The following is a 25106-nucleotide window of genomic DNA, read 5'->3' as shown; positions in this document are numbered from 1 at the left end:
ACATTTAAATGCAATAATTATGCCATATGATTTATACAATGTGAGTTACTTCTAATTCCTAAACTTTTAAAAAAGGACTACTTATACTAATGCATTTATTGCCTGTTGCATCTTATGGCTTTGATCTCGAAAAATAATAAGCAGGGACACTCTCAAATGTGAATAGTGATTTAACAAAATGAGGCATATCTGTGCTGAGCAAAATTTATCTTATAGATGCACAAGACTTAATAGTCATTAATAACATTGCTGTGCCAGAGCAGGATTTCCTCCTGCTCTAAAATGCTGAGGTGCTTTTTCTGGTCTGGCTGTAAATGACCCAGAGTGACTGGGCTTCTGTCATTTCCCTTGGAAATCTAACCTGGGAAAAAGCATTCCCAGGGGATTTGGCAGGGATTGTTAAGAGTCTCCAAATGACTTATAATTTTTTGCTATATACATGCACATATCTGTGTGCACAGATATTTTGGCTCCCTCTATCCTTTTTTATGGAACAGTGAATTTCAGATTCTGACATGATTTAGCACAGGGAGATTGAGTCAGGCACAGTACGCTGGTGTAATCTATAGCTTATAGTACTGGTAAGCTGTGATGCGTTATTGAAGACATACATTTCTTGATGCTATAGTTCCACACCACCAGATATATACACATGAAAGGGAATCAGTTTATACCTCACAAACCAGGGAGAACTTGGTGTGTAAGTGAGGACATCATCTTCTTTGCTTCAGCCACGAGCTGGCAGTCATATGACTGTCACTGCAGGGAAGCAGCTAGGGAGTCTTCTGTGCCTTTTAGTTTAAGACATTATTGCTCACCAACAGTTGCTGGAAGAGTTTCTGGCTGTCATATACAAATTGGCTCACTTTTCTTGACATTGATATAATCTTATAGAGACACTAAAGATACTACAAGAGTGACTGGTTAAGGAAGATGGGGTTCCTGTATTTTTTAAAGCACTAATTAAATCCTGGGTCATGGAAAGAACTTCTGAAATGGGCATCTTTGTAAAAAATAGAAGTATGCCTAGGTCATGCAAACAGAAAAGAGGGTGACACAGCCATATAAGCTGTCTGTCTTTCCCTTGATGACTTTTGACCAGTTTGAAGCAAATCTCAAAGTACTGGAATTGGTAAATGAGAGCAGGAGTCTGCCATTTCAGTCAAACATGCAAACACAGCACAAGGCCTAAAACATTTGAAGTCCACTGACTTCAGGTCATACCGTTTAACAATACCCATATTGATTTCTTCAGAGTAATTGAATATAGACACCTTTTTCAGGCAAAATTCAGGTAGTTTTACTCAATTGCTTATTACCTTAACAATTCCTCTTATGAGCCTTGCTGCCTGTTGATAAATGCCTTCGTTTTCTTCTCCAGAAATTTCTCTTTTGAGAGACTGCAGTTGTTCCTAGAGATCTCCAAGAAGGATGTTATTTTTGTGCCCTTCATTGTAAAAGTATTCAAGGAGGAGGAAAAAAGCTAGTCCCAATCTTGAACTTCCAGAAGTGGACAAGGATAGTAGAAAAGAACTCATTGTCAGACAAATATCTTGGAGAGTGAACACTTTCCCTGAATAAAAAGAGTATTCTCAAATACAGATGTGTCTTATTTATCTCCCTCTTTAGCTCCAAGAGGCTAGTTCCTGTCATTCCTCATAACTTTCATTCCCTTCCTCTGCCATCAAGTGTGTAAACTACCAATTATAAAAATCAAGCGTCTAATCTTCCCCATTCATATCCTCTCATAGACTAGAAGATTGTTTGGCACCCTTCCTGCAGGCACCTTTCCATTCCAGGTCCAGTTTCAACCACTGCACCATTTTGCAGAGAGCGTGAACGCACCATAGCCACTCTCTCTGCCATTCACTTCCAGGGCTTACTCAAAAAAGCCCATGGAGTCTACACTCACTTCTAGTCTACACCTTACTACAATCTACCAACTACTATTCTCTTCGTTCACTCAATAATAATAATAATAATAATAATAATAACAACAACAACAACAACAACAACAAATCACTATGTCTTCTTCAAGGCCAATATTTCACAACACAACATGGCTACGGTTAGTAAATTCATATTTAGTTTCCTAAATTAGTAAGCACTTAGATTTTAAATACCAAATGCTCAGCTGTTACAGAGAACATTTAACAGCTTAACTTTAGTCACTTGTTTATTAAAATCTTAGTTTTGGCTCTCGTTCACATATTTCACTTACACAAATACCAGAAGTTACTCAGCACAGAATGCCTCTAATATCTCCATACCACTCAGTAACAGACCTCCTATATTACCTTTACATCTGAAATTACATATATAATCCTATCAATTCCTCCACAGGAGGAGAGGGTAGGATTTAGGCATTATCATCTAGCATAAAAAGAAAAAAAAAATTGACACTTCTGAAGTGCTTTTTAATCATAATTTATTTTAATTAACATTTGCTATTTTACAAATGTTTTACTGTAAGCACATATTCTAAATGTACTACGCTTAATCTATGACTAAATTCTCTTTGACATTTTTTTTAATGTTCTACATCTGAGGCATCAGAGTCAGGGTCCTTGCAGATTTTAAAGATTAAAACTCTGCTGGGGCTCAGAGATACTAATATCCATTTCCCTGAGTTAGCACTGATGGACTTGAACATACCTTCTTTTGACAGAACTTGCAGTAAGTGGCATTTTTTTCATGGTTATTTTTAAGGCAGCTAAGAGTATAAGAGATTCATTTTGGCAGTCATGTTATCTTATTTTTACCACAGTGGCAACAATACTCTGAATTTCCAGCAAGAAAACACCTCCAAGTTTTCAGGACTGTTATCTTCATACTTACCACAGTACTTGTAAGTATTGCTGCACTAGATGAAGATTTGTGAGCCCTTGTGTTTAGCAGCTGCCTTCCAAGTGAATTACACACCTCTTACAAACAGCCACAGAGGAGCAAAAGCTCAGAAATAATACACTATGCAGTGGCATTTTTGCCAGCCACGGGCTTCTCAGAACTGTACAATTTCCCCAGTGATTGCACTGTCATTATAATAGGTAATCATTAGATTTATCTTTTATATAATTTGTAACATCTTATAGTATTATATGTGCATTTATGTAGCCTCATTACTGCCAGGAGTCCTCTTTAACTGAGATGATAAGTAAATAAAGTAGAAATTACACACCAACAGGAACCTGGAATATGTTGTTTTACTGTATGTCTGAGAGCTCCCTTTAGCAAAGCTAATCTGTGCAGCAGTTACCATTATTTCTACCTCAGTGAGCACTTCCTAATTGCTGTGTTATTGCTTGTGAAGAAAATATATTATTAAAGTCCACAACTTATGACTTGTTGCACATCTATACATGGAAGGAAAAAATCTTCTCATTTCATCAAACCTTAATAGGTTTTGAACAGGATGATCAGCTGAGGCTGTTTTTCTCTTGCAGATCTGTTCATTATCGTTTCATAATGTCAGTGGCTCCTTCTAACAGACAAGATGCATTCATAATTTATTCAGAAACCTGAAAACATTACTAAACCAAATCCACTTAATTCTCTATGAATCAGCTCAGGCCTATTTTGGTAGCAATTTGTAACGAACAACAATTATAAGCCCAAAGGAATCAGTATTCCTTTTTAGTTGTTAATGTTTTATACCCAATTATTGGTCCACTGCCAGAAAATGATCCATGGAGCATTAGAAATGTGTATTAATATTATCTTTACAAATGCAATAATACTCAGTGGAGGATAAAGTTTTGATGGACTCCTCTTGTGTGCTAGTTAAAGCTCTACATTGTCAGGAAAAAAGTCAGCATTAGCACTTTGTTCTGATGGGACTGCTAAAGACAGGGTGACCTTCAAAATTTGGCAATATAATCAAAATGGCAAACAGCAGCCACTGAAGTTAACACAGAAAATAACTTCAGAATTTTTTCCTGTTCAGAATTACTGAGATGCCACAGCTATGCAGAAAGCAGGGCTTAGGAAAATATTTTAGGAAACAACAAAATACTCTGCATTCTTCCAGTTAAAAATAACAGTGACAAGACTTATACCTTTCTGTGAGCGAGCCAACACTCAAGAATTCCTGAAAAGATGATGGCCAGACTCCACTATTTTTTTCTGTTTTGAATACTGAGTATTGCTTACTTTTACAGGATGTCTGGGGTGAATCATAGGAATCATTTTAAGAGCTGCATTGCATAGATGCTACTTGGGATAATACTGTGCACTTTCCTAAGGATAAATATTTGCCATCTTTAAGTTGTATTAATTAATAGCCAACGTGTGGCTGCATACAGAAAATAAAAAAACCAAATCCAACTCTTGTAACCTAAAACGGCTTCTGCACGAAAGGGGAAATTTTGGAAAATAAGAAGAACAAAGTCTAATAAACATTTCAAACAGAACACTGCCATGTTGATTGTGTTAATTATGGCAGGGCTTCAGTACACTGAGACTGTTTACAATTATATTACTAATTTTCCTTGCCAAATATGACTTTCTGGATTTGACCCCTGACCACTATAAGTCATTCCCAAGTAGCCTGTATCACAACACTCACGAAGCTGAGTGAATGGGTTGCTTTTACTACCAAGACCCCAGAGAACAGCGAAAACGAAAAAAGCCATTCAATAGCTAAGCTTCCACTTAAAGCCCTGTTTGTTTTCTTCAAAAATACATGGTCTGTTTCTCTTGTCACCTGGAATGAATAAGCAATAGAGAGAACAGACCAATACATTTGTCAGCACTAAAGACCAGCCATAAGATTTCCACAGTCAAAAGCAGTTCAGATTAAGGCACGAAGGTGCATCCTTTCCAAAGCACTGAAAGACCTAGAGGCCTTTTAATAGGATCTCTCTAAAATACCTAGGAATCTAATTGCCATTGTCTATGAAGAGAGTTAGGATACTGGGTGTTTTTAAAAACTCCGCTAGGTGCCTCTACATCTTCAGGAGCTTAAATACCTTTTAAAATGTGCCATAAGGCCCTCAGCAGGTAGCCTCAGCAGCCTCATATGTTCCTTGGTACAGGCAGAGAGATAAATAATGCCATGTAACACAGTAGCAAACATTCAGCATCTTATGTATTCTTTTTCCTTTTACATGGAGAAGTTGACGACAGAGTCAGGGTATTTCTTTGATGCAAAGCTACTTATTTTCAAAAATATATATGTCCTGTTCCCCTGAACAAAGTGGGAAAACAGCAGATGCTCAGTGCAGTATGCTGCTTTTTTCTAGCCTGTGCTGAAGGGCTCCCTTCTAGCTTTCTTTCAGGGTCATGTTGTCTTCATTTCCTGACCATCCACCCTCTGCCTCTGCCATACTGGCTCTGTCTGCTCTTTCATCTGTAGCACTCAAATGCCCTCATCCTCCTCCCCCACAAGGATGAATTTCCCAATTTCTGGTTTTGCATCTGTTCCACAGTGAAGTCTTCTCTCCATGTAGCTCAGCTCCTGTCTGGTCTAGCCTTAGCTTAGCCTTTCAAGAGTCTATGGCTTCTGATGTTTATCCTAAATGTATGGCAGCTCTCATACATAGCAGCTGTAATCAACTCCCCACGTAATATGTTGAATGGAAGGTAGCCTAGACTTAAAGCTATAGGTTGTGATACTTCTTCAAGATCCTGTCACCATCCAAACAGCTTTGAACCCAACACACTAAAGATTTCACTATGGTATTCAGAATTCAAGGTATGTTTTTACAAAAAGCATCTCATTAAAACCTCATGCACTAGCATTTTAGACAACTTGGGACTTGCTGGAACAAATTTTACTCTGAATTGCAACAACCAAGTTCCTTGCGACTGTAGTTCCTAACATTGACTTTGTATCCTTATCTGAAGATATTCTATATCAGGAAAAGAAATCATTAAGAAAAAAGTATATAAATAAGGAGACTGAAGTGAGAGTATGATGGGAAGGTGCAGCTCATTGCCAAGCTCTCCCTATAAGGACGACGAGTATGTAAATGAAAAGCACAAACCCAGCCTGGAATGCATTTTGAGCCATCTGAACATTAGTAACACATGGAGCAGCATAGCTGAGTCTGTGTCAGTGCTGCCAACAGCACTCACAGTGTAGCTGATAACACAGACCACAGGCATTTCTCCGAGAAATGGGTTCACAACCAGTCCAACCACAGACTGCCACAGTGGAAACCACTGAAACCTCCTTCCTGCATGTCCAATACTGCAATCAGTAAAAGTATCAGGCACTAAAAAAAAAAATAAATAAAGCTCTCTTTCTCACCTGAGGCAAAAGCCAAACCTTGCTAATATAATACCCAAATGGAAATAATTAGTCCTTGGTTTTTCAAGTGATAAAAGCAAATAGGTTCTTTTACTTGCAAATAAAACCATACCACATACTGAATTCATTGCTACTGGTAATTGTTAGAACTTTCAGGTTGTAAGCACCAGTTCCTAATAAATTATTGGTGATTGATACTCCACTGAAATACATTATAAATAATGTCTGAAAACCTCATAAGATTCCTTCATCCTTTAGAAAGTTCTCCAACAGGGAGAAAGAACCTCTCCTAAGTAGAGATTGTTCCTGTTATGCCACTATGGTATCATGAAGCATCTTAAAAACATCCAGCATTTTTTTTAACAAGCCAAGCTTACTCCATTGAAATATATAAACTCTCATCTTGAAGGCATGTGAATATGACTGTTTTCACCAAGGAAACAACACCAACACCCCCTACCATAAATCTTCCTGCTTTAGAGTGTCCTTATCAAAAGTAAGCAGAAAACCCCCTGGCATTAATTGTTGTTATGCTTTTTCAAGGGCTGATCTGAAGATCAGACAGAAACCTTTATGTATGAAACAGCCTTTTGTTTGGTGATGTTTGGGCTCAGCATGACATCTATTTTTTTCTGTGTCCTGCTTTTATTTTGAATGCAAGATAATAACAAAACTATAGTTAGACCTGGACAATAAGTGAAAAATGCAGGAAGTTGAAACATCACACTTCTCATTAGTGACAGTCTGCCTAGCAAAATTAAAGGAGTCATAAACTGTAGTTAAATACTACTTCAGTTTAGCCCTCCAATAATTATCAAAAAATTTCATGAGGATATTTTCGAGAGCGAAAGTCAAGTTGACAGCTTTATATGATGAAGTCACATACAGCAGCAGGAGATAATAAAGCTTATTCTTTCAAGTAGGCTTTTTGTCCCCTCCCCTTTTGGAACCTTTTAGTAATTAAAACATCCATCCTCAATCTGATGACAAGACATTTGAGCTTGATTTAGTTATGGATTGCTTTGGGTTTGAACCAAGAACAACAATGACTACATGGAAGTTCACACTGCCTTTTTCGATATCCTTCCTGAGTATTTTCTCATGCATGAGAATGGTGGGAACAGGGAAAAGGAAAAAAAAAAAGAACTGCCTTGAACAGGAAATAAGAAAATTACGTAAAAATCAATAGGTCATGGACAGAACTAAAATATGCAAAGGTACTGAAGATCAAGCATTAAGGAAAACGATTAAAATAAAGAGTGATGAAGCAGTATATCAAAACCAGTCAGGCCTGCAGTACACTTGACACTGAATGAAGACTAAATTCTCTAGTGCTGGAAATAACCAAAGAACAGGAGTCAATCATGGCCAAAATCTTTTCCCCAGTGATCAGCTACAATAAATTCAACAAGACACTAGGGAATTCCATCAAATGAAAGTGGTGTGTTTGCTGTATTCACATGCAATTTGGGGACAAAAAAGTTGCCACCACAAAAGAAACACAAAAACATTCTTGCTGACAGTGCAATGAAATTGTCTGCTCAGAATTCACAATATTTTTAAACCAAATCAAAAGCAAACAAAAATACAGTGTTATAGTAAGGCAAGGAAAGAATTAAACACCTAATTTGAGGGCAACCTTCCTATCCCTAATTCCTAGTTCTAGTTTAGTAATCGGAGCTCCGAAACAGTGGAGCAAAAGCAGGAAAAAAAAATTTTAAAAAAGAGGTTATTAGAGGCCTGGAAAGATTTCCCTATAAAAAGGAACTGATGCTTTCAGAAATGCCTCATGACCAGACTGGGAAGAAAGCAACTTTTCATTTCCAGAGTAGCTTAGGCCTTGTCTACACTTCAGATGCTACACTTGTCTACACTTCAGATCTGCTGGAGAGACTCTCACCTCCAAGGAGTGTGGTGTGGAGACTTTTAAGTGAGCCAGACAAAGACCCAAAAGCGAACACTGCATGACAGCACTGGCCCTTGAGTTACTGTGTCCTTTTAGTTTACTGTTTGAACCCAGGCTTGTGCATCTGCACAGCACCACAGCACTTCGCCTAGGAAATCCAGTATAATGTGCACTGCAGCTTCTATTCCCATGGACACATAATAGCTTGTGTTTCATAGCTCTGGGATCAAAATTGGGCTCCTGACTATGTTTACAGATGTGTGTGTTGAGATATAGATAGACTCCTAGAAAGTGTCTCCTGAAATGTTCAACCAAATTGATCACAACTTTTAGTGATTTCTATGCATAAAAACCTCACAGGCAAAGTTGCAAACAAAATAGAAGATCCTTTACACAAACTGTTGAGCAATAGTGGTTCAGCTGGAGCTGACTAGAAATGCAGTGTTGACAAGAAGGGAAGAGGAAATGCAGAGAGAGGAAAGACACTGATGCAAATGTAACTCCTGTATTTACAAATATAGGAGTTACTGAGAAAAAGAAAGGGGTCAAAGGTTGTATTTACAATACACCACAGGAATGGCCATGTGGGTCAAGGGGGTAAGTGCAGGCACGTTGCAGCATGCACATGCAAATCAATTCCAAAAGACATCAGTTCAAATGAGAAGTATAATTGGGAGGGGAGGAAACCTCTCATTTTACCATAAACTTCTCCCTATTTCACTGAAGCATGACCACAGAATAAAGAAGGGGGTTCAGTGAAAAGCTCGTTATTAATCAGCCCTGTGGATAGTACAGTCTGTATAACCCCTGAGATTCATACAGGCACCTGCCTCCAGATTGGCTGAGTAAGGGACAATTTATCATAAGTGAACACGTAGGAGTGGGGGAGGACACAGTGGTCATTGCCTGCACTGGAATTTATGATGGAAAAGAAAGTTAATTAAGTTCTGTGGTCAGTGCTTAAGGGAAAAAAATAGAAGAGCTCCCAAATGCAATTCCTTGCTGGAACAGATACTTTGGCAGAACTCACTAATTACTATACTAAACTGTTATTTTGGCAAGAGAGAACTATTTTATTATGGTAAGTTTTCAGGGAAAAATGCATAGAAACAAAACAGTTTTGTCATCTGAACTTTTGTTGTCAAAAAGAAAAGTACACCTGGCATACTCTGTAGTTAGTAACACCAATATAGCATAGCACTTAACTGAGTGTGAGCAATAGCAGGGAAAGGAAAGTCTGAAATAAATGGGAAACTAACTATATAAGGAAAAATGCAAGACAACTATATGTGTGATCACACTGGGCTACTACAACTTATAATGCAGGATAATTCAATGTAAAACATGAAATTACTATAAGAGCCATTATTGCTTTGCATGATATTACCTGGAATTTCTAGTTTTGGCAAACCCAATACATTAATTTTACATTGCACTCTTATATAGTCTTAAATACATACAAAAAAATCAAAGGGATAAATAATCCTTTTTAAGAAATCCTCAGGGTGAGACAGACATCAAGTACATAATTTAATCAACATCCTCTGCAGCCACATGACCTGGACTATCTCCACCAAGAAAGGTAGAACATACTCAAAAGCTAGAGTGTGACAACTTACTTCAAATGGGATTCAATGGGATTGTTTAAGTAACGCAAATTGTTACGTAGCTTCCCAAGACAGGCATCAGAAAAAAGAGCCATTGATTTATGAACGGAGAGCAATTGTAGTTTTTGCTTGTATTTATTTGCTGTGCTCAGGCAAAAACTCTTCATTGGACAATCCTGACAGCTTCTTTCAACTTCATTAAAACACAAATTCAACCAAGTAATTTCTGCTTACAGATCAACCAAGTAATTTCTGCTTACAGATCATAATAGGTGCATATAAGGGATGTAAAAACACATCCCTTGAGTCTGGGGTGCAAAGGGAGCAGGAGAATAGACTTGTTTCATTTTAACCCATACATAAAATTTTAAATTCGAAAAAAAGCCTCAAAAACCAATACAAGTACAAGATAAAAAACTGAATTAAAACTAAAGCAAACATTCAGCTATAGTGGATTTAGTAAGGGAGGAATGATTTTTGTTTGTTTAATTTTTGAGCCCTTAATCCTTTTCAAAATAAGGCTTCCATAAATGGCAAAATCCACTGGGCAAGAACACTTGGTATCTTCAAGTATGTATTTTTTTTATGGTGAAACATTTAATTTTAGAAAAAAGTAATTTCTACTTACTAGGTTTTCAGGATATATAGTAGCATCATTAGTAAAAAATTTCACTAAATTATATCATTTAATGTGAATTATAAAGTGCAAATTACACAAAAAAGCTATATGCACATTTAATGATAGGATTTGGCCCTCTACTTCATTTTGCTTTGCTGAAGTAGAAACACAGAATTTGTTTCTTAATTTTAATGCACGCCCATGCCTTAAACTATGTTTTTTGCTTGACTTTCAACAACTACAGTATATGAAACCAAAATATATTCCTCTTTATACATATTTTATAATTCGTTTCAAGTTGCATCTTAAAAGGTATTTAACTTTTTCTCCTGGATCCTGATTTTAGTTAATGGCAGTAGAAAAGTCACTGTCCTTGATCTAGAATTGTTTAGTAAGAAGGAGTCAAGGCTAGAGGCACATGAAAACATGTCAATCAGATGTAATTGCTCTCTAAAAGAAACCCTATCAAACTGAAGAAGGAGAACTACCACTGCACACATGAATTCACTGCAACACCTAATCTGCTAATGAGCTCAGCTTGCTATTTTCAGGCTTACTATTCAAAAAGTTCAGTGCAAGAAACATGATAGCGAAGGACAACATTGCTTAAATAGTTGAAGAGTATATACTGCAGGTGAAGCCAGTAATGTCACCTGTAGTTAAGGTTGCCCAGCACTTCCCATGACACTTCCCTTGGCACTATGTCCAGCTTCAACTGCTTGGGCTGAAATTTTCTATACAAAATATCTACAAAAACATATGCCTAATTGTGTGTTGGCAACCTACTACTCTTAACAGTTACCACCCCTGACTGCAAACGTTTATGCATTTGAAGAAATGTTCCTGGTGCTGAAATCTGAGAGCGTAAATTGATCTCTGTTGAGATCAATGGGAAGGGATGAGTACACAACCCCCCTTGGTCTTAACATTCTAAGGTCCACATCTGCTTCAGGTTGCAAACTACTAGCACTGGAGAGTATTAAATATGCTCCTTGTGTACATCTTCTCATTTCTTTTCATTCAACAAAATGAATTCTTATGATCCATAGCAAAAAAAGAAATACAGCCTCATACACAAGACGGATGAAGGACTGAGAACTTCATTCTGACTCCTGCTTTACCTGCTTGTCAAGATCAAAGGATCTTGAAAGTTTCTTTGTGGAGGTTAGATGTAGATTCAATGAGTAAATGCATGCATCTGGGAAGCAAATATTAAAAAAGGAGATGGATTATTGAATGTAAAGAGTCCAGTTGGTAAGACATCAAATACATGGACTGGAAGCTAGAAGTCTGGGATTTTCAGAAGCCAGGTCTTGCTCACATCATAAGAGTTAAACCAATCAGATCAGAGGTTCAGGAAACACATTTTTCTCAGGTCATCTTAGCAAAAATAAGGGTTAAGAAGGAGTGTTTCTCATGAAGCACAGTCTTTTCTTTTACAAAATATTTGCCATTGTAAATCATTTCAGTTGTTAACAGTAGCGAAAATGCCTTTCATCTCTTCTGGTTTTTCTTGAGAATTTGTTTTTGTTCAAAAGGTCCAAAGTTGAATAGAATGTGATGGGGAGTTTGAGAGACTTGCAGTAAAGAGTCTGGAGTACACAAGGACTTCCTCTTAACGTCTTCTGGATTTCCTAGCTATAACAATCTGTGGCTGGGCTAGGAGCCCAAATGGCTGGAAAGAGTCCTTTGTGTTCTAGATGTCTAATTTGCAATTTCTGGAAGGGTTAAAAGCTTTTACACCTTGATCAAAATCAAGAGGAACTCTGGCAGTGAGCATAAACATTATCATATACTCCTATAAGCATCCTGAAACATCAGGGCCTGAGTATTTTGGACCAAATATCTGGGTAAGATTATAACCATCATTCTGTGCTTCAGTCCTCCCTTTGTAAAACGGACACACAACTTCCCTTTCTAAAGGAATCATGAAAATTAATGTGTAACGTTTGAGAAGCATTTTGCATGACAGTAGTGAGCAGCCCAGATAAGCCCATGTGGAAGTGAAATTTTCTCTAATTAGAGCAGGATATGAGTATTTCCCAGATAATATGAGTTAGGGCCACACATGAAACAACGAAGCTAAAATGCTGAACTCTAAGAACATAACCCATCTGTGCAGTGAATGAGGCAGTGGTCCTGTAGGAAAAAAAAACAGCATGTGATCCAATAATTAAAGACTGTTCATGAAACATTGCCACAAAGCAGGGAAATGCTTTTAAAGGAGCAACCTTAATGCTGGCATTTCCTGACTTGAAAGTTTCATTTTGCAGTCTTAACATTTGAAAGATTTTTTATGACACATAATATAAGCCCACTTAGAATAAGTGTATGCATATATTACATTAAAATTTTCTAAAAATCCTTTAGCATTTACTTGGGAAGGACTGCTTTTTCTCCTTTTGTCCAACAAATGAGGTCTTAACAGTTAAGAGAGCTATAAGGACTGCTTTAAGGAATTATGCAGCTCAAGATTCTTGGTTTAAATTTTATGGTGCGAAGAACGGGCTTTTTATATTTGCCAAAAACAAAGGAAATCTGGAAAAAAATGAGGAGGCTTTTCCCCTTTCCTGACAACACACTTCTATTATGACCTGAAGACTCTGTAATATCCATCCGTAATGCCCTGTCATCCTCTTATAAATGCTGAAAAGTGCTGCATTTTGCATGAGTTTGTATGCTAGACATTTTTATATCAATGCTAACTCACCGAGAAAGGCAGAGGCTCAGTTTGTAATCCCAGGCGAATGTTTAAAGGACAACTTAACTGAATACTGTATAAGGACATGGAGCATAAACTATGGTGTCTCCTTGTAAAATCCAACCAGTACATGAAGCTGTTAAACAATGCAGTGTAAGTGGGTTTGTGTGGTGAATCTTCACAGGTACACAGAGTTCAGTTTTTTGAAGGCTGGCCATGCCATGGAGCAAAGAGATACCCTGCACAGGAGACCTTGCTTTCTCTCAGCTCCAGTTCGCATGAGGCTCATTTCCTAGATCTGAAGAGTGAATTTTTAATAGCAGTCATGTCACCAGTTAAGTGTACACAAAACTCAGCTTGTCTTTCCCCTATAGTTTCTCTATAAATGCTACATATCTGTCAGAAATTTGTTTTGAGAATCACTAGTCAGGTAAAAATCTCCATTAGCAGAGAAAAAGCTTGTCTGGGACCTAAACTAGCACTCATGCAAGTCAGTTGGCAGGGGATTTGATTTCCATATGAACCTTTCCACAGCCCACAGGCTACTACAAAATCATCAGTCAAAGTACTCCATCATTTCAGCTGTTTGTATTATTTTTGAGGGCATGCCACAAGCAGAAAGCCAGAAGTCACTTAGATATCTGACCAGTTTAGTACCATTCCTGAGGCAAACCATCATTCTTTTGGGTACCCAGTAATTTACAAAAGTTAGAAAATGAAATGTCCTTCCTGGCAGGTTACGTCACCCAGTGGACAACTGTGTGTTCTTGCATTTTTATCTTAGGAACATGCCTCTGGCTGGATTCATAGACATAAGACTGGAAACAATACTGGGTAACATTCATAACTGCTTCTAAATACCTTTGGAAATAGGGATCTAGGGAACTGGTTGCATAATTTAAATCTAGACATCCACTTCAGTGATTAAGCAAAGCAATTGTACTGAACAGGGCCAACCAGAAGTCTTTAGAAAATGTTAATAGAATTAGTCATTTGAGCGTACCATAGAATAAACTGATAATCTGTTTATGTACATGGTTCAGCATTCAGGCAGAAATTAGACATTTCTTTGCTGTACCACCGCTCTCCCATCCCATATAATTCCAGGACCAACCTAAGAAAGCTCAAAGATTAATATGACTCTGGTTTAGTGCAGAGTTATACAAAAGAGAATCAGAGCATGATGCAAGGCTTATGCAAGGTAGGAGTTATTTTTCAGGTAAGCAGAAAGCTGGTGGGTGGAAATTAGCATTTATTTCATATCCAACTTAATCCCAAGATTCAGATCTGTCACATTGCCTGCAGCATAATCTTTCACCTCCACCTTCATGAACCTGCACACCAAGCATAGTTGGTCAGCAGGTCTCTGAGTCCCCGAGCCAGTACGGCACCAAGGGTCACAGGGAGAGAAAAATGCTGCAGCATTTGTAGCCCTGGAAATCATCCACTCTCTCTGAGCAAAAGATGCCTCTTTTGACAGATTTAACCAAGCAGCAGCCTGATATCTATCAGATTTCAACAAAAATATCAGAGAGTCAACTTTCAGAACATGAGAACATAATTATATTTAGAAACCAGCAGATCTCTGAGACCCCACTACAGAATTCATATGCTCCTTTATTACCAGTTGGCTTCTAAAGAAGCAAATATATAGATTTCGATTTCTATAGGGTCACAGAAGAACATACAAGCTTATTACACAGATCTGATATATTTTAGATAATAACTTTATACAAGCAACAGATGTGATTTAATAGAAGTCAACTGTCTGCTTTTCCACACAGGAATCAGAGGGTTTGAAAATATCTTCATAGAAAGAAGAGGCAGGAGGGAACGTAACAAATTTTCTATTGTCTGATTACTGTAAAATATGCTATCATTGAAATACATTTAACTAGTCATCTTCTGTTTGGGGAATTCACAGTGACTGAGTTCCAGTTCATTACTTTGTCTGTGGTGCTATTGCCAGGGCCTCAAAACCAGTAAGACGGGTCTAACCCCAGGTTAGAGAGGCTACAATAGCTGAAAGGCAATTATACTGCAGGAGAAATGTTGTCCACTAATCAGCTAGCAATCAATTACTAGGAAGAGAAGATAACCCTATCCCCACTCAAGCTCTTCAGTATTAATAGTGCCATCATGTAATTACTTCAGGCATGGGCAGGTGCATGAAAGGACAGACTCTACAGTACACTGCGTTTAAGATTAATGAGTTCTGTCAATTTGCCCAGTAGACATCTGATTCTTCAGCTTTATGTAGCCACTAGTTTTACACATGCCTCAGGGCTTTTTTTTCTGAAAAAAAGGCAACTACTAATTTAAATACATCCAAAAAATATCCATCTTTGAAAAATCCCTAATTTTACAAGTAAGACTGTACCAAAAAGATATCTAATGTGAATATCAATAGAGTATGTTTTCCTAGTTCAGTTATTCTTTGGTCAGAGTAATTAGTGAAACACAAGGTCCTATAAGCATATAATACCTGCTAGAAAAACTGACAGCATACAATCCTGCAATCACAACATTCTGAATTTCACACACACAATCAATTCCAATAAGCAAAAAAAAAAAAGAGAGAGAGAAAAAGAAATGTTTCAGTAAGTGAGTCACTGCTCAGAAACCAAGACAAAGCAAATACAGAAGCACTTTGCTGCTAAGTTAGCAAACATGCTGAATGAGCACAGCTTCCAAAAGCAGAATCATTCTCTGTGACAAGCTACAGCCCACAGAGTTAAGTCAGGCATACGTAGGCCTATGGGTCAAGAGAAAAATGGCTTAAAATAGAATTTCTATCTAGAAAGTGGATTCTTTTTCCTTAAAGTTACATCTACTGGAGTAAGCAGCAAAAGCCAGTTTTTAAGGAGTTCTCAAATGAAACACGACTAGTTTTTAGAAACATTTTTCCCATTTGGTAGGTACATGAACAACTCCCATCCCCAGAAAAATATGACCTATTAAGGATTTTAAGAGACCTTCACTCTTACTAAAACCCTGTTTCAAGAAGGTGCTTAAACACTTGCCTAAATCTCTCAAAAATAATCCGAGATATTTAAAGTCATTTAGCTGCTTAAACATGCAGACAGTCTCTCAAAGATCCTCTTAGGCATCTCTCTGAAAGTTCAGACTCTTAAATACCTTTGAAAATCTGGCTCAAAGTACTTGGCTGCACACACACAGAGCCCTCGTGAAATAGCACACTGATCTCCATTTGTATTTTTAAGTGCAGTCCATCGATAATAACAATAAAATAATAATTTAAAAAAAATGGACTGGACTCAAAATAGAAAATTCCTGTACTACAGTTATAGAGGTTACCACTCATCAGCCAAATTGCATTAACTATAATCATAGGTAAGGTCCACATCCTTGAATTGTAAAAACTTATTTTACTAAAAGTCATAGGAATTATGATGAAGGTGGGAAGCACTAACTTTTTTTTCTTCCACTGACTTGGGTTGAATTTGATCCTAAAGCACCAGTGTAGTTTCTAGAGTATAAATCTCACTGGCTTGTAAACAATCTTTTTTTTTTTATTTTTCAAAGTGTTTCTTCCAAAAATTTAAGCCCTTAAAATGGGCCTAAGCCAAAAAATATGAAAAAATTGTTCTCCAAGCTTTTCTGTGACAGGTACAATAACTGGCCTATTTACTTCTCTCCAAAGTCAATGTCATCCTGTTTGTTCCTTTTCTGTTACTTCTGTTTGATTATGGAAACCAGCTAGCAGTGTGTATTTTTTTACTTTCCATCTAATGTCACAATTGACCACCCACAAAATCTTTCTCAAGACTACATTTATTGGATACTAGATTCTGTTAATTAATTCTCTGGATTAATTTCTTCTGAAGTAATGTTATCAATTGTTTCCAGTAAAGAAAAAGCAGGCCAGCAGTAACTTGATTTTCACATAAATGGATTATGCCTAAACAAATGTAGTGGCTGAAGATACCATTGATCCATGCTCATTGGCTGCTGCTGCTGTTTCAATTGTTATTTGATATGGTAAAGGACAACAGAGTAGGAAATGGTTTTGATCTCAAGCAACTGTTTCTAAGAAGATACCAGCAACTCTCACAATACATAACTTACAAAATGTATTCTACGCATTGAAAAGCATTAATCCTTAAAATTATAACTATTTCTGAGACTCATGGTTTGATCCTGAAAGATGCTCAAGTTCACAGAAGACATTTGAATTGAGGCCACTCAGTATGCAATAAAAATGTGTGGGAATTGCCAGGGGGAGGAACTATTCTACAAATTGAAGAGTGACAAAAAATATGAAGTGTCCTTGAAACTATGAACTGGATATCATCAGTTAATTATTTAACATAGAAAGGAAAATACTGCTGCACTAGACAGCAGCAGAGACCTTCAAAGACATCATGAAAACTTAGGGGTACCTCTCTTTCTGAAAGTTAGTGGGAAATCATCACCAAACTTGGGGTTTTTCTATATTTCAAAATACCTTCTTTTCAATTTCTTGTAAAGATACTCTTGGAAATGTTGGTTTGATATGTTGTATTCCTTATGCACTGAGTGTTGTACAGTGGCATCAAATCCAGAAGTCCAGTTTTGAACATTATTCTTTCTTGACTTTGTTCAGCTTTAACCACAAAACAAAGCTGAGTAGTCTTAGGGTTGCTACAATTCATGTCAGCTGACAAGAGGTTCAAAGGGTATCAGGGAGGCTATTCCTTTCAGCCTTCCAAGGTGGGAAATGGACTGGGCTGGAAAAAGAACTGACCTCTGTATTTAGGTTCTGCTTTTGTGCTCTCTCTTTACCAGCATGACACATCACTGACAGAGTAGGCAGTTTTTAGCATGAAGATGCAGGAAATTAAAGTTCAAGACAAGAAGAAATATAAAGTGAATGGAAAACAAATCTCCAAAGGTTATTGAAGATACTACTGAATCCATTGAATTTTATGTTTGATGGCAGGGATTCCTAAATTTATTTCAGTCACAGCTACTGGCATAAGCAGCACTAAATGAGAAGGAGATAAACTCCTACCACTTCCTCCTCTCTCATCTTACCTCAAAACTTTCTGCTGCATAACCTCACTCCCTCTGGCACAGAATGCCAACACCTGCCCTGAGCTAACGGCACAGATTAAGGTCTCGGGCTCTACACCTCCCTAACCTTTCCATACCAGTCTTGGCCACACAACTTCATTCCAGACATAGAGGTTTTATTTCTTGCCAGGTTGCTGTCAATGCACTAGAACAGGCACAGCAGACAGAAGCCCATGGCCCAGCTGGTTGGGCCAATAAGGTGCTGTACAGCCGTACGACCGGGAAGCAGTTCCCACAGCACATGTACTTGGCACTCTACAGTGTGGGAATGTATTTCTATAGATTTGCCCGGGACACTCACAGACAAACTCTCATCTATTTTGCATGTCTCATTCTCACTGGCTTCTAGAGATAAAATGGAATCTGTACACACATTTCTGTCATGTCAGAAAGCAACCCTTAATGTCTGCTTTCAATTCTGATTTAGGTGACCTTATTTGGCTTGCCTCTACAAAACTCTTGCATCTTATCTTGAAACATTTTGCTCCACCTTTGATGATGGTTTTACCAACAAATCTAACATTGAAATACATTACCTCTGCATCTCATACAGACTCTAGGCAACATAAAACAATCATTCTTTGTATTTTTATTTATGAAATTTTAGTAAAAACAACATCTTTTCAATGCAGAATCTTTTGAAGCTGCACAGAACTTGAACATTTTTTAAAACTCGCCATAAATTCAGATAAATCCCTACTATTCCTACTAAAAAACACATAGTAAATATTTAAAATTTTTTCATATCTCTAATATTTACAGCCAGAGCAGTCTTTACATACTATGTCTTTCATTTTCAGTAATTCATTAAGAAAACCTTATGATACAAAGAGGAATCTGCCTGGACATTGTGAGCATTCACAGTTCCTGTTCGTTGAACTGCTTAAGACGTCAGTGTTTATGAAAGGGTTATCATTGTAGGAGACTTGCAATGTAAGTCAAAGTATGTCATAGTAATAAGCAAAATAAGACTGAAGAAGTTTCTAACTGTTTCAGTTCCTGCCCAGCAGAATAGCATCAACTGGTTAATATACTCAGTTCATTTGATTAATTAGCTTCATAAATTAGTGCAAATGATCCTTTTATCTCTGTGGTATTAGCAGCTTTCTGTTTTGAACATATACTCTGCCTGCAAAAATAGTGACTGCTTATTTAATCAGTCTGCTCCTCACATAAGAATTCATATCTTCAGAATCGTACCTATTAACTAGTGAACAAATAAATAACCATTAACATACTATTTTTACTCATGCTAGCATTGCAGAGACAGTAACTAAAGGAAAGCAAGATAAATTCAACACATGCATTATGAAGACTTAGTTTTATAACATAAACGTAAACCCAAAATTGAATCATTCCACAAGGAAAAGAATTTCCTGTATTCTGCTTACAAAAGATAAGGAGATTACCTGGCTATAGCTGAAAGCAGAGTTAGACCTACTGATACTTTTATTCCTGATAATTATGCTGGAGCCACAAAGCATCTGAGTCTGAAATTCAGAGACCACCGGAGACTGCTGAAGAGGCAGTTCAGAAATTCGTCTTTGACATGTCATCTCTGCAAACGTAATAGGGAATCACCGACAGAAATAAACAAAGAATCTGCTCCTACTTTAGCACTACATTTTTCACATTACTGTTGAAGTACACAGCAAAGGCTGAAACATTATGAAAAAAGAAGCAATCTAGCCTTGCTGTACATACTTATTCACTTATCATGTCATCAGCCAACTCCCTTTGTGCCAGCAGAAGTGAGCAGAACTGTTGAACAAGCATGATGATGTTTTAATTCATGCTTCTCCTCCTGTTTGTCCTACTAGGACCAAAATATTCACAGACCTACTTCACTATGTTTCACATTTCTCTTTACCTACTTGCACTGCACCCTTCACAGAGCACGATTTCCTCTTAATGGTTATGCAAGACAAGAACTGAAGATCACTTCTGATTAGTTTTTTCTATCCTTTCATGGCCACAAAAAGCCCCAAACAACTTGTCTTACTTGTGAGGTGCTAGAATAACTCACACTTCCTTTTCATCACCCATTTCTACTCGATACAGCCATATGTAAAATATTAGAGAAAACAAATTTCACTTTTTGTGGTGAGGTAGGGACCTACAGTTGGTAAAAAACCTCACTTGCACTATAAGGTTTAAGCAGTTAGTTTCTAAATCCTTTCAAATCGGAAACAAAAGGATTTGAAGAATACTTCTTAAGACAATGTTATAATTTGTGCTTAAAATTACCTTTTTCATGAAGTTAGTTATAAGGTGTACCAGAGTTATTTTCTATAAGCACAGAGTACTCACTGTAGTGGACTTTGATCTACCCAATTCCCATCTGATCTATGCAATTGCTAAGAAAGTGCTGGTTTACTGCACAGCTCCTCTGACAGCTAGGATCAGCTGTTAATAGTACATGAATACTTTCTGGGTGTCAAATGTAAGAGATTTCAACCAGACTATTTTCTGTAACATTTTTTTTGTTTAGTGTACAGCTTTACTGAATTCCAAATTCAGTGCACAACTCCTCTTCTCAAACTTGAAGGAAGTAGACGTGAACCTGAAAAGTTTAGAACTGCACTGTTTGGGTTAATCATATGTTTATAAGTTTTAATGTGCCTGCTTTTGTCAGACAGGCATATTTTATAAACAAAGTTACACACAGAATTAGAACTGCACCATAACTTTACTGTTTCATTATCATTATTCTTTTTTCTCTGTACCCTACAAATTGAATTCCCTCTATCTGGTAACCTTATTGGACAACTTTTCCTGACTGTATTTGCTGCTTTGTTGTGCTTTTTGTTTTGTTGGTTTTTTTCTTTTTCATTACTTATCAGTTCTTCCAGAAGTGCTCTTGAAAGGAACTATACACATTGGAACTATACACATCAATGGATCCATTGATGTAAGTCTAAATAATAAACTGAGAAAAATAGGTAGGATAAAGACAAGGAAGGAGTGGAGAATATTTTAAATAGAAATGTGAAACTTCCTCTACAAATTGAGTTGTATCATAGGAAAGTTCAGGCAGAAAGAGACCTCAGGATGTCTCTAGCCCAAACTCAAGCTCACAGCAGGGCCAGCTTTGAAGTCAGATCAGGTTAAACAGGGTTTCATCTAACTTGATGTGAAAAACTTCCACGGATGGAGACTGCACAGCCTTTCTGCATCTGCAACTCTATTCCAAAGCCTTCCTGTTCCTCAAGAGAAAATGGTTTTCCCTTACATCCAGTTGGACTCTCTATTCCCCCCCCAGCCCCAATTGATGCCTGTTGTTTCTCCTCCTCTCCCCATGGCCCACTGTCAACAGCTTGGCTCTATCCTGCTTAGACCTCTGCTCAACTTGTCCCTTTATCAAGGTCCTTCCTGCATGAAGGGGCACAAAAACTGGAACTGGTATACTTGATGTGGTCTTCATGGTCTATAGTGCTAAAGACAGATAAATTATAGTAATTCTCTGGAGTGATCCCCTCACCACCACTGTCATGTCTCTTCTAGTCTTTATTTAGGAAAAGCTTGTAACAACAGCTCTTAGCCACAGCTCTGCAGCAGAAGAGGTATTAAAGGCAGGTGCTCTGCCTGTAAAAGTAAGTCTCTCAAAGGATGGCAGAGGACTCTGTCACCATGAATACATTTTAAAGAGACTTTTTTAGGGTTTTTTGGTCAGAGTTCCTCATTAGGAAAAGGAGCAAGTTCCACAAACACCCACTGTAGAAGGGCTTGCTCCTCCACACTGCTTTTTTTTTGCTCACCAACTGGTGAGACAAGCTTAGTGTGTAAGGCAGCTACTTCAAAAAGAAAAAGGCCTCTTCCAAGTCATCTTTAAAGAGAGCTAACCTCATTCTTCGAGAATTTCTGCAACTTTTTAATGTATGTTTCAGTATTACAAAATTGATTTTTTTATTCTTTCTTTTCATTCTCCCCCAACACCTCTCTGCTCCCTTCAGTTTCTGTAGATCATGGTTTTATATTCAAAGAAATCTCTTAATACTAATCACTCAGAGAGATTTACCGAGGCAACCTGAAGGCTCCAATTCCCAGGTTGCATTGAATTCCTGAGAGAATCTGACTCCAAACTCCTCCAGGTTCTTTTTTAAAATGTCATTCTTAAATTAATATTGTGCAACTGGAAGTATTTGCTCTGAGTATTAAAAAAAATCTTTGCTGTTCTGCTAGTTTAATTTTCTAAACATTTCTTCTTACAGACTGACTCAATAGCCACATCAGGGTAAACCTAAGTGGAGTAAGAATAAGCTTCTCATTCAGTCACACAGTGCACTCCTGCTTGATTGGAATGGATATTGTACATAATATGTCCCTGCAGATGTTTTCTCCAGTGGGGCACATTGGATTTCATTTAAATGCCAAGGCTCAAAATCTAAAACAATGTGACTTTAACAAAAAATCTGATGAGGAATTTGATGAGAAAATGGCAAGAATTCCTGTGGCATTTGGGTAACAATTTCAAGCCTTCGTTTTAATAGAATAAACAGGATCATATTTCATTCAAAACTGGCAATGAGATGAGCTTTGGGTATTACATTGATATAAACCAATAAAGAACTTGCAAATTTGAAGCACTAATTAACAGACACAATATTAAATGAAAAAAGTTTGCTCCAGGGGCAAATATATTTTGAAGACTTTAAACTTTTATTAAAAGACAATTTTGAATAGCTTCTTCTGCATTTGACTATTTTGTTAGTTTCAAAGCGGGGGAGTCTTGTGTTTTTAAACTAGTATGTTTAATATAGTTGGAATATAAATGAATAAAATAAAAGTCTCTCTTTTTCCTTTCTGAAATAATAACTCAATGTCATGTCACTTCACGAGAAAAGAAAAATATCTCATAAGTCAAACCTACACAGCTGAGAGCTGTGTAAGAGGATGTTAGTATTTTATTATCTACATTGAACTGCAGTGCTATTTCTATTGAATGATTTTTTTTTTTAGTCTTATAGTGCTGAATCGAAAAGCACTCATATTTAGAACCTGACTGTACTATTATGAGAGTCCTAGGAAAAACGTATAAACAACAACAAAAAAAATTGGAACTTTTGGTTTACTGGTCACATATGTACCATAGTAAGAAGATTTTCTCTACCTAAGTGCAATGCTGCACATAGTAGCCTTCTTGATACTGCAATATCCAAGAGTTATGTATCTAAAGACTCATACTTCAGAAAATGGGAATGTCAGCTAGAATATTAAGGAATGAAATCTATGAGACCGACCTTCAGATAGGATACTAGAGACTGTTTTTTGAAACAAGTGGTTATTTCATCCTAAGCATAATACCATCAAAATCTGCTGATGATAAAGTCACTTGCTCTGACAACTCAGCAGCTGTGCTTCACTTAAAAGTTGTCACATATTTAATTCATTAGCAAGCCAGCTACCTGCTTCAAGAAATTAAGGATTTTTTCACTTCCAAATGTAAGTTATCATTTTCTCTTTAACACTCTGTGTGATAATTGTGCACCAGTGTCTAATCCTGTAACAGCAGGTCCATAGTCCCTTGTACCTGATCTTCGGTGATGCTTCCATTTTTTCTAACTGCTTTCATTTTTTTAAATACAGTTGATTGTAGTACCTTTTTTTTTTTATTTAAAGGAAAATTATGAGGTAAGTGTTTAGAAAGGTAATTGATCTGTAGTCTAGAGATAAAAGGCCTGATCTTTCCTTCTCATACTGAGTGTGCATCAAAGTCAAGTTGAAGCACTTCACATGCACTGCTTAATGAAAACTTGTAGAAAATGGAATATAAAAAAAGCCATTAGCTATAAAAATAAATGACAGGAAGTTCTGCAATCTATTCACTGGCAATTTGTGTATCACTTGTATTCAAATCTATACAATCTACACATACACATGCAATACTGCCTAAGATTTATGAACACCTGATTCACAAAATCTCACACATTGCGTGTGTAATTTGTATGCCCATAACTCTACATCTGAAAAATGCCCAGAATAATTTGAGGCAAGGATCCAAAGTGAGGAAGCTTGTATATTTTTAAAATGTAGACATAGAAAGCCCCCATAAAAACAAATGCAAAGTCTGGAGGCAGAATGAAATCTGTTCCTCCCTCTCTACATCAATGCATATGTCATGCATGTGCATTCACACATAAAGACACTAAAAATCCACACTCATTTCCCTTTCCTGAACCTTTTTCTGGGCTCAGGACTCATGGGTCAGTTCTCTCTCAAATACATACTTTAGAATAGCAACAACTTTTTCTCTAACAGTCCACATCCATTTTTTGAAATGTGTTTTTCCCTTTTTCCCTCCAAATCAGTTGCTTGCCCATGGCAGGCTGTACAATGAATTTCCTTCCTCATACCCTCCCCTGACTAAAGCATCCTTTAAAATGGTTTCTATAATTTTTTCTTTATAACCCCCCAACCATTTTTCCACTGGTGTCCCTACAAGAGGCTCAAATAGTCTCCGTCACATAAATGAAAAACCAATCCAGATTCATGTATTCCACATACACAGATAATGCAAGTAATTTTTCAGTAATAATTTTCCAGTAATACTTTACTGTTCACAGTTTCTTTTGATTACCTTTACTTTGCACGAGAAATGGTCTAGTGAAGCTCAGCCCTATGTGCGCATGCCCAGGTGCTGCCAGGCTCCCCTGCCAGGCTGCAGCACTCTAAGCAAAGCCTAGAGTTTTCAAGTTTTTCCAGGACCATCATTTGTGTGACAGAACCTTTTATGTTAACTTCCAGACATTTCTAGCAAGTATTTACCACTGATTTTGCTTACACAGAGAATATCCTGTTAAAGCCAGCAGAAGGAAAAGAATCAAAAGACTCTCTCTGCACAGACTAAGCTTTGATTAACCTTGGATAGCTCTTGGAGGTTAGAAACTCAGCCAAACATGTGACTTCAAAATTAGAACTGTTCAACAAAATTAAAAAAGGTAAATGTT

General features: G+C 37.2%; 1 long non-coding RNA gene across 1 annotated transcript in view; it reads right to left on the bottom strand.

The window, feature by feature from the left end:
- The window catches only part of LOC108639576, a 176722-nt gene that overhangs the window by 120072 nt on the left and 31544 nt on the right, over nt 1-25106 (bottom strand). The window lies entirely within an intron of this gene.

The sequence above is a fragment of the Manacus vitellinus genome, unplaced genomic scaffold (genome assembly GCF_001715985.3).
Source record: "Manacus vitellinus isolate BGI_N305 unplaced genomic scaffold, ASM171598v3 scaffold_21_pilon, whole genome shotgun sequence".
Lineage (NCBI taxonomy): Eukaryota > Metazoa > Chordata > Aves > Passeriformes > Pipridae > Manacus > Manacus vitellinus.
This window is presented reverse-complemented; position numbering and strand designations above follow the sequence as displayed.